General features: G+C 37.8%; 1 protein-coding gene across 5 annotated transcripts in view; it reads left to right on the top strand.

Moving 5' to 3' along the window:
* The window catches only part of CngA (Cyclic nucleotide-gated ion channel subunit A), a 253,350-nt gene that overhangs the window by 155,511 nt on the left and 86,349 nt on the right, over positions 1–11,490 (top strand). The window lies entirely within an intron of this gene.

Below are 11,490 nucleotides of genomic sequence, written 5' to 3'. Positions count from 1 at the left end.
TGACGTACGCGATTTTGTGCCATTTTTGCTGTTTTCCGTAAAATTCGATATTTTATTTTGTGGAACGAGATTATGGCTGCTGCTAATTTAACGCACTCCGTTGAGCTGAGTATCGCCGTCTGTATCATTTGCGATGATACGCTAGCTGCTCCGCCGGCTGGATCTACGGCACCTCCTGTCCTGGTAACCGGTTCAAATTGCCACCACGTAATGCATCTCAAATGCCTGATGCTAAAGACAAAGGGTATGATAGAAAGGAAATTAGATTGCTTATACGATAATTGCGGTGCGTCGATCTCTGTTACTTCAATTCATGAAATCGTAGTTAAAGTATCGCCTATATCAGAGAGCCTACGTTTATTCGTTAATAATTCTACGCGAGCTCAAATAATGTCGCTCAATCAAGAAATGAATAGTACATACGAGCAGAATAATCGACTCAACGGTGAAATCCAACGAACCTTAGATCGTAATGCCGAATTGCAAGCTAATTTACGCGCAAGAGACCGTCTAATCGAAGATTTACGTGCCAAACTCGCATCTCTGAAACTTTCGATCGATTCTATGCAGACGCTTGATTCCGATTCCAAGGAGTCCAAACCTAAACAGAAAATCGATAATCAATCGTCAATTCCGTCTACCTCTGCATCACCTATATCCAAGGTAACAGTTGAAAATTTACAAGCCGCGCTACGTAATTTCGAAACTGACAACTCACCGCCATCAACTTCCGGCTACCGAGCTCCGATCCCAGCCGATCAATATTCGCCATCGTCCGCTTCGTCGAATAATTCTGCCATGAATTTCGATCAACTTTATCATCCGATTCTCGATGCTGTTGTACCCGAACCTGCTCCAGTACCCGTACCTGAGCCAGCAGCTGCCATCGTACCTGTAATGAGAGAAAATCGTCGCTTACAAGTAAATCGACTTGATATTCGTAATAATTTTCCTATTACATATTACCATCGTCCGACGATCGGTTCGTTCCCAAAGGTGAGAATTCCAGCTGATGGTGTAATAACTACTGCGACTTTTCATATGTTGATTTCCGAACTACCTTTCTACATCGATCGTCAAGTGCCACGAGACGTTGCTAAGTACATAAATGACCACAAGTTCTATTTTTACATTGTATCGGGCAAGCTACGTAGATCTGATGGCGTACGTGAACCAGTCTATTTTATCCAGGGCCATTGGATCATTGGAGATGGCATCCTATGTGGTGCTGTAGACGATGCTGTCGCTGGAAACATTGATTTGGTCGATCAGCTTCCCTCGAATCTCTTCGTGAACCGATCTATAACGATAAAAGATATTCAGAGGAACTTACGGAAATATGTGGTAGTACTCCCTAAGTACATTATTCTTTCTCTTGGCCATCGAGACATAGCCAATGGTACACTATTGACCGATATCACCGAAGATGCTAAGAAGTTATTGGAGTTTATTCTCAAGACGCATGTTTGTAAAATCGTTATAATCCCTCCAATCTACACTAGCGAAACGGAGCAGACATGTAAAGACTTACGAGCTTGGCTTCGATATACGGCAGTGTTATTAAGTCGTTCCTCCAGAATTGTCTATCTACACGAGGTAGAAACTGTGGTAGATCATCATCTACCGATTGCAAACTGGTCAAACATTCCCGCATTAACACAGAGTAGTCATCTTGAAGTTCTACTCGGCTTAATTCCTTATCTTGCAGAGCGAAGACTGTTGAAGCCATTCATGAAACGCGCCAATACAGATGAACCCGATCACGCTGAAAAAAGACGATAATGATTAACAAAGTACCGATGTATCATATTATATAATATCGTGATCTATAATTACTTCCCGTTTGTTCTGCCGATATTTTCGTAATTATCCTTGCGCATAATCTGAAACAAATTAAAAACAAACGCTGTTAATTTTTGTTATCATTACAGATAGATTATCGATACTTATATTTACTACGTCATCAATTATTGGACCAATTAGAAGTGTGAATTAAATTTGCCAAATTTTCCTATTTTTTTTTTTTTTTTTTTTTTTTTTCTCTCGAAGACTGAATATTTTTATTTAATTTTATTTAATAATCGATTATTATTTTTGCTGGGCACTATTGTTTCCTTATTATATTGAATATATTATTTCTTGAGTTGAATTATTGTTTCATTTATTACATCATGAGTAATTCTACGATCGATGAGAATCTTAATTTCTTGAATGCTGCTAATGAGCAATTATATATCTGGTATTTGAACTCGGTTTCGGCACTATGGAATGCAAGTATACTTCATTCTTCATTTGAAAATTCAAGAATCATGCCTGCTAAAAATTTGGAAATAGGAATTTACGATACCAACTTTGGAAAATTTATTCATTCTCCACCATACAGTAATTACAAATATGCCTGCGACGGAAAAAACTTACTCGTTCTTAACAATATTAATTCTGACACCTTGAATTCTCCAAAATTAATTGTAACAAATGAAACCAGAATATTAAGTGATTATGACCTATTCTTTTCTTGCAAAAATATTGATCTGAGCAACACATTAATTCCGAAATTTACAATTGTACAAGGTGTACCAGGCTGTGGGAAAACATCGTTTATTCTAAATAACGTAAATATTCAATCAGATCTTGTATTATTTCCAACCAAAGAAGGAGCTGAGAATTTTCGAAATAAAATGATTTTGAAAAATGAACATACTTTGGATGAATACCATTTAAAACGTAATTACAGAACAATTGATTCTTACCTAATGGGTACAAATAATAGGAATTATACACGATTATTTATAGATGAAGCATTTTTAGTTCATTTAGGTGAAATTACATTTGCTATAGCGAAGTCCAACGTGAAGGAAGTAATACTTGTTGGAGACAAAAATCAAATCCCATATATCAATCGTTCTTTATTACCAACTGTACATTTTTCTACAATATCAGATGACTCCGTTTCGAATTATACCTATTTATCAATTTCTCATAGGTGTACATTAACCACCTCAGCATTATTGTTTCAATACTATCATCAAGGTATGTTTTCATCGTCGCAAATACATCATGAGATGAATCTCGTCAAACTGAAAAATATTATTTCCCTACCTCATATAGTCGACGCTCATTACTTATGTTTTACTCAAAATGAAAAACAGATCTTAGCACGTAACGGATTCCCCATTAACACGGTACATGAATACCAAGGGAAACAATCAGCCACAATTATATTAGTTCGTTTAATTAATCAGAACAATTCAATTTTTGATAGTATTCCACATATAATTGTAGCGCTTAGCCGTCATACTACGAAATTAATCTATTACACAGTAAATGATTTAGACCTACTTTCATCATTTATACGACGATCAAGTAATCTTCAACTTTCTGACTTGACTGCTGTATCCGTTTCCAACTGCCACATCTGAAATAAAAAAAAAACATAAGCTCAATTATTACAGAAGTTATATTATTTTATTGATACATCCAAAGCAAATAGGTACGTACTTACTTTTACACTGTACTACCTTTTGGACAGTTGTCCTACTTGTTAAATCATTACTTTTTTCACATTTTGCTTTTTATTCTCATTTTTCAAATTTCTGTAAATTTTCATTTTCTATAGCATTACGTAATTATCTTATTTTTACGTATTTTTTCTTCTTTCAAACTTACTTTAAGCTGTATTTTCTATATTACGTAGTTTCGTATTGTAACTTCTTTTTGTAATCTTGTGGATGTTTTCCATGTTATTTACTTCTATCTTTCTATATCTCGAATTCTTGAAGATGTTTATTAATTCTATTACTTCCGGTACACACTACACGAGTACACAATAAACTACATAAATCGGGGCAGTGGCGCTGGATATTGGTCATCTACTTATTGATTCTATTGATTCTCCTGCTATTTTTTGGATTTACGTACCATATTTCGACCTCGCTACATGTGTTACCTAAATCGGGGCATATGTAGAGGGAGAAAAATCATGCTTTTTATACCACTTAGCTGGGATAAAAAGTATTGCTGTATTACCCAACCTGACGCGAATATCCGCGCCGCGAGCCTTACTATAGAAAGGGGTAATTCCGCGAAATATGACCTAATATCCAGCCAATCACAGCGCACCATCGCGCGCAGTCGCTGCATCCGCAGCTCGTCCCATATTCATATTTTCATCATTGAGCTCTCTCAAGCTAGTTTCTAAGAACTTCAGTATTCATTCTACTGCCACCTGACCTGGTCAGCTCCAAGACTACGAGCTTGGACTGCCAGGGAAGTGTGAGGTCCAGTCCAGTGCATTGATTCTATTGATTCGAATGTACTGAAACTAGCACAGAGATGATGCTCACGAGGGATTATTTTCCTATGGCTCGGATTTTTCCCCATTTATTCTATTTATTTTGAGTCAATAGTAGTGTGTACTATTCCGGAAGTACATACATATAAAACACCAAACAGCAATTTTTAATTATCATTCTGGTGTTGAAATGGTAATTATATTGTCTTTCCCAATTCCAAGGTATTTATCATTTATTTTCTTAGTTTTTATAACAAATACTTTCCTTTTCCCCAAATCCACAAGAATAGGCTATGAATGTAGTAATTCTTGTTTTAACTTCAATTATAATTACGTTTCTTGAGATACCAACGAATGTTGATCTTTTCTCTACGTGATGAAGTAATTATAAACAGTTTTGAAGTTCATTTGTGTTTCTATTTCTTGATATACATACGATCCTACACATCTAAATTCGTCCTATGATTATACCTGGGGTGGGTCCCTCACTTAGGTGATAGATAATGTTGAGTAAATTTATTTACGAAATATTAATTATTATCCTAACTCATACCCGCTCTCGTATATAGGGCTGGACCCCTAAAGTGGAATTATCTGGTTCGAGGGGGTCCTGGTAGTGGAAGGTGAGATTCATAATTAATTAGTCCCCTGATTAGAACCCAGGAATATGGCTAAATTAGTTCCTACTTGAGACTGACGTGAATAACCTTTTCAAGTAGGGTTTACATGCTTTAATCATCACGTGTGCATTAATCTCCCCCTACATACTTATTCTATTTTTGGACGCGGCGGCGGTAGTCTTGTTAAGTTGTGTGGAATTATTGAACAATGCCCATTTGACCGGTATTTGGAAAAAATACTCGGGTACGGAGACGTACGAATGATAAATCATAAATACCTATAGACAGGTACAGGTTGGTATGTAAATAAATAAATGAAAGGCTCGCTTACGTCATTTTGAGGCAGGGAGTACTGGAGCGGGGCTCGGGCTTACTCTCGCTTATTCACGCCTACACCTGCGTTTTAGGATGTAATTCTACACAAGTCAAAACGATTACGTCGACGACGACGATGACGACGTTCGAATGTGTCACTAATACGAGTGTGTTCTCAAGGCTCATGGTTTGCGGATTTATCGTTATCGATGGCTGGGGCTGGGGCAAGGGCTGAGAGAGCAGCAACTTGCGTTTTGCTGTACTCGTATTGGCGCGAAACAAGTTATTTTACGCGGCGGCGTTGGCGTGGGTTGATTTTAATACGAATTTATCCGACTAAAAAAGAAACACTTCTGGTATTAAGCGTAGGACGACCGCCGAAAATGGTTGAAAATTGAAGCAGATGTGTAATGTACGAGTCTAAACCTTGGTTGGCATTTTGTTTGTAATATTGTGTTGCTGGATGCGAGCGAAGTAGCTACTCGTACAAGGGAATCGTCAAAAATTCATCTGAAAGAAAGACGAATTTTTGGCATCCGCGAACCGCGACCCGCGTCTTTCAAAAAACCCATAATTAAAATTTTCAGCTGCGCGAATTGATTTTTCGATCATCTAGACTCGAGCAACTTAACTCATACACCTGGTAATGAACCTCGTCTCTCTCATTAACGTTGCGATATATAGGACGCGATGCGATGCGATGTCAACGACGAGAATTAATTTAGTTTTACGGCGCGCTCGTAATTGTGATGTCGAAAACTATCCGGACGTTCGTATTTTTAACGATGACGTTTCCGTTGAAAAGAAGGAAAAAAAGAGCGAAAATAAGAAACGAGTTATGTCTAGAATGACGGTATGAATGTCAACTTGGCCGCCATCTTTTTTCGGGGCTGATTTTAGTATTAATCGTATAGCTTTAATTTACTAGCGAAACATTCTATCGGGCAATGGTGAATACAATTTGGTACACGAGCAGCGAAAAGGCTGAATGTTGAGAAATTAACAGCAGAAAAATGCAATTATAGCTTTGGTACTCGTACTTTGTTGGAGAAAAACGCGACAATTTCGGCGATTTGTTTTCATTTTTTTAATGACAAAATAGTTATATGAACTTACTATAAAACCTGGCAGGATATAATGCGTCGTATTAAGATACCATTTTACTTTTATTTGAACCACAGTTGAAATTTCAACGAAGACTTAAGAAAAATACAGAAGAAAAGTTTTATTTTTTCCGAAATTGCAACAAAAATACCGAAAATTCTATTTTGTGCCTGAATTTTTAAAAAAATCTTATTTTCTGTCTTTTCTAAAAAAAATTCAGCGTTTTAAGAAATTCACGTTTTTTACTAAAATTGCAAAATTCCGCCAAAATTGTCAAAAAGTCGTCATTTCTGTCGAAATCTTCAAAAGTCCAAATTTTTGTTAAAATGTGTTGTTTTTTAAATATAGTTTCCCAACAAAAGTTGTGTATTTTGTCAGAATTGTCAACAAGTTTCGTTTTTTGCCAAAGCAAACACGGATTTTTTGTAGACCTTATACTGGAGTAGTCGGTGGCATACTGTGTCAAAAGCTGCTGTGAGGTCAACAAACACTACTCCAGTGACTTTCTTCTTTTCAAAGCCATCTCCAATGCGCTGTGTTAAGTGTAATATCTGGCCAGTGCATGATTTTCCTGGTCTAAATCCAGCCTGCTGTTTGATCAGCCCCTCATCTATACAATCAACCATGCGATTTAAAATGACTCTTTCAAAAATCTTGTATAGGTGACACAGCAGTGAGATAGGCCTGTAATTCTTTGAGTCATTTGCATCCTTGCCTGGTTTCTGTAATGCAATAACATGCGCCTGTCGTCATAGTCTTGGCATTTTTGAAGTTTCTATACAGGCATTAAACAATTTTTGAGTCCAATTTATTGCCTTTGGTCCAAAGTGTTTGATTTGTTCAGTATACATTTGTTATCCACACCAGCAGCCTTCTTGTTTTTGGACAATTTGATTGCGGACTTCGCTTCTTTGTTAGTAATTGTTGTGGCAAAGTTATTCACTTCCACATCCACACATCTTTCCACTTTTGTTCGGCTGCTTCTGCTGTCAGTCTTGCCATTCAGGAGTAGTTGATGGGCTACTTACGTTAGTTAGCTGTAATGTGAGTGCCCGTACAACAATTGTCGACGTCGACATTTACATCAACTACGTTTTTCTTCCAACATGATGATGGAAAAGTGACCAATAAGTTATTTAATAGTAATCTTCTGTCCTTAAAGAAGCCAGGTTAATGAAAATTTTCAAAATTCTCTCATTATTTCTGATACCTCAACATGCGATTTCGACATGTTGATGTAAAATTTGATACTTGAAATTTACATCCACAACAATGTCGACCAATTTTTCAGAATTAAAATTTCTGTTTCGGTGTTTAAAAGTTCAGTAAACATTTAAAAATATGATCTTTGTTTGAAGGGAGAAAAAATTGTTCAACGGCCTTGATAAAATTATTTACTTTTCCATAGTTTGGAGTTGTTGATGTTATGTTGATGTGAAAGTCAATTGTCCACAAATACATCGACACTAACATCGACCAAATTTTCAAAGATTTCTCAAATTTGGAAAAAATTTAGTTGATATTGTGGATGTATTTGTTGATGTCAAATTTCACATCAACATTAACATTAACATCAACATGTTGTCAACATGAAAATGTATTAGTTTAGTACTCTTAGATAACCTATTGCACCTTTCAGTACAAAGAGTTTAATGTTCAACTACTGAATATGGACTTTCTGTCTGTACTTCTCGGAGGTGGCCTCCGCATTGATGCTGCTTTCGCTTTCAGCATGAGTAATGGCCACCTAAGTGTGTTAGAGAAAATGATTTTTGGAAAAAAAATTTCAATTTTTAAACTAAAATTTAACAATTTTGCGTAGCTGGAGGTCGATGTAAATTTTGATGCCAATGTCGATCCATCCACATCCGTCGCATTTGAATCCCACATGTCGATGTAAATTTTGACCCTGTGTCTAGCCCATTGTCGACATAAATGCCGATCAACATTGGTCGACAGTTACATTAACAATTGGCTCGACGCAGAGTCGAAATTCACATCGACATGTGGCATCCAAAAGTGACGGATGTGGATGGGTCGACATTCCCATCGATATTAGCATGGTCATTGTTGTACAGGAAATTGCTCTGTTGGGTTTTGCTCCATCAAGTCTCTTCAACAGTTGCCAGACTCTTTGGCTATCTTTGCAGAAATCCAGATTTTCTACCACTTCCTGCCATTTTTTCTGCCTGGATTCTGCTATATCACTGGCTAATTAATTTCCTAGTTTAATGGTTTCCTCACTGAAAGGATTTTCATTAAATTTTTTAACATACTCCTTGTATTGTGTCATAAGGTGTAGCTCCATTCCAGAGAGATATACTCCTTTCTTGCTCCCCTTGGAATATGATCTTTTGAGGCTTTCTTAACGATTTCATTGAAGAGTTCATAATTTTCTGACCAGTATATCTTTTCTTCGATTGCCTGTTTAAAAGCTTCCCAATTGGCCTTTTTGAAATTGAATCTTGGAGGTGGGTTTTCACATTTAATTGGGCTGATGACCGCCTTAATTTCGCATATAATTGGCAGGTTGGGTTCGGGGAATTGGATCTGCTACTCGTTTGTGACATACACTTGAGATTCACTCTGAAACAAAAATGTTATCTTGGTTATATCCACGTTTCCATCTTCCACTATTGAAGAATGCTGGCAGTTTTGCATCAAAGACCAAGCTCAGCTGCTGCTCTTCAGCCCATCAAAATGATGGATGACGCGTTGTTTATTGAGTTTTTGAGAGTGCCGAGTTCGAAGCGATGAAGCCCGCGTTGTTTTGCACACGACCATTCTGTGCCCCTTAACACCCCCTTCCGTTTTGAACAAAAAATTGCGAATGTGCTACGACATGCCACTTGTTACCGTTTCGAGGTCACTGAAGTGAGTTCAAGTGTGAAGTAATCATTTTTTTATCCGATGAGGTGGTCATTCTGAATCCTCCCCCCTCCCATCATTAGTTTTGTATATGGTAAAAAACCGAACAAATTCTGAATGACTTGTGTGACGAATCGTACAGTATGTTAGGTTTTTGAGGATACCACCCGGTACGAATTATGCTCAACTTTGAAAGATGACATTTCAGTTCCCTTTCAGTCTTTCACCCGCCCTCTTATTATACTTTTTGGGCGATTTTAATACGGAAGTTGACTCGGATGATAAGGCGCAGTTTGAAAACGTCGTAAAGAAATTCGTAACCAAAGGCGAGGATAAACTCGAAAAAGGGTACCCAATTAATAATCTACAAATTGCTGCTCGAAGGCGAAAGGGCTTATGCTCGTATTTCGTGTTTGAAATTGACGCGTGATGGGCACTGGGCAGTGGGCAGGTATCGCATCTCGTACCTACTGGAGTGGCCATCATCGTACGGTGCAGATTGCGGATTGCGGATGGGTCTGAGTGGTCGATGGTGTGTATCGCATCGTCGCGTCGTCTCGCGTCGTCTCTTCTTCGTCGTCGTCTGCTCTTCTCGGCATCGTCATTATTTGTACGTTACGAGTATGGTAAGTGTGTGTGTGTGTGTGTGTGTGTGTGTGTGTGTGATGTGATATCTCGTCTACTCGTATACCTACTCGTAAGTATGATATGTATTCTGCATATACGAGATTTGTAGTTCAAACAAGAAAGACGAAATCAATTCGTCGAAATACTCGTGCATTACGTAGACGCACGTATACGTATACGCTATACGAGTAGGTAGAGGTACGCGTAGTTGGCGAACTAGAGCTACCTAGACCTACATAGTCTACACATACACAAACGTTTGTAAATTGGAAAATTGATTCGAACGGTATGGTATTTGGATAACAATAAGATCAAATCAATTCTCGTGCGCTAAGGATTCATTACGTTGGTATTGTTTAGAATTTATTCGTGTTGTACTCGTACGTACTTGTTATTGTGCGATAAGTAGGTACGTACTCGTATGTACGTGCGTGCGTTTCGTCTGTGTCTGTCAGCCTGTCTATCTGTCTATCGTGTTTATTTATCACTATGTGTATGATGCCAGAAATTGCGGCAAAGAAAGTACATCTTTTTTTTTTCTTTTTTTTTTTTATCATCGATAGCTCTTGCGAATCTCTTTATTTGGCGTAAAATACGCGGCCATCTTGCGCGAGCGCGAGCTAATTAACGTTCAACTGGTACGGTTACTGGTTGACTATACAGAAGGTCGATTCTTTCGCTTATTTGTTCGTGCATGTGGAAAGAAGAAAAGCGGAAATACGTTATTACAGCCACGAAAAAGCGCTTCTTTTTTCATCGATCAAAAAAAAATAGAGAGAGACGAAAAGCTCGCTACAGAGTAGCGCGTCGTCGGAGCTGAGGGAGGGGGGGGGGTTGAAAAAAATGAAAATTGTACCGACCTCGAAAGCAGTACGTATATATACAGTACGTTATAAACGTAAGAGCGAAACGTCGAACAAACTCCGACTTTTCGTCTGTTCTTTATTCAATTACATTAATGACGAATGCCAGAGCGTTACGAGAAACGTGTAGCAGCTTTTTTTCATCACTGCTGTCAACCCATCTCATGTAATACGAGACGCGATGCGATGCGATGTGTTTACTGTTTACCTACACATACGTTGTTCCACGTTTAACACGCTTAACCAATGCGAAACGTTTAAAATGAAATAATTCCCAGAATTTTTCGATGTACGAGTTCGTAGGGTGCGGCGAACAATTTTTTCCAGTGGGCGGTGGAGGGGGAGGGGGGGGGGGTAAGAGGTACGAAAAACGTTTGACCTTACGTCAAAAATCTCCAATTTTACCCCGCAACTTATCATTCTATTTTGGCTCAAACTTTATTAAAATTGTTTCAAATTAATTGTCATATTTTTGAAGGGTTTTTGACTTTTTTTAAAAATTGGGCGACGAAGTACTTTTTTCATTTTATAAAATTTAAAAATCGAAAAGAATAGCGATTGTAGGTGCATATGTAAGTACCATATTTTGTTTCAATCTCCCACCCCTCCCCCATTGTTACCTCGGGTGAAAAAATAATTCCGTATTTGTTATTTTTCTTCTATCTGTAAAAAAAGTGATGCCGAAAGTCCCCAAGTTGAAAAAAATTGAAAAATTGAAAAAGGTTGAGATGGAGGGGATGGGGGGTTTTCTAGCACAACTCATTTTTACTAACGTGATTGGAGATTTTTTTATAGGTAGGTA

Source organism: Planococcus citri, chromosome 5, assembly GCF_950023065.1.
Source record: "Planococcus citri chromosome 5, ihPlaCitr1.1, whole genome shotgun sequence".
In the NCBI taxonomy this organism is placed as follows: domain Eukaryota; kingdom Metazoa; phylum Arthropoda; class Insecta; order Hemiptera; family Pseudococcidae; genus Planococcus; species Planococcus citri.
The sequence above is the reverse complement of the archived record's forward strand: the minus strand, read 5'-3'. Positions and strand labels throughout refer to the sequence as shown.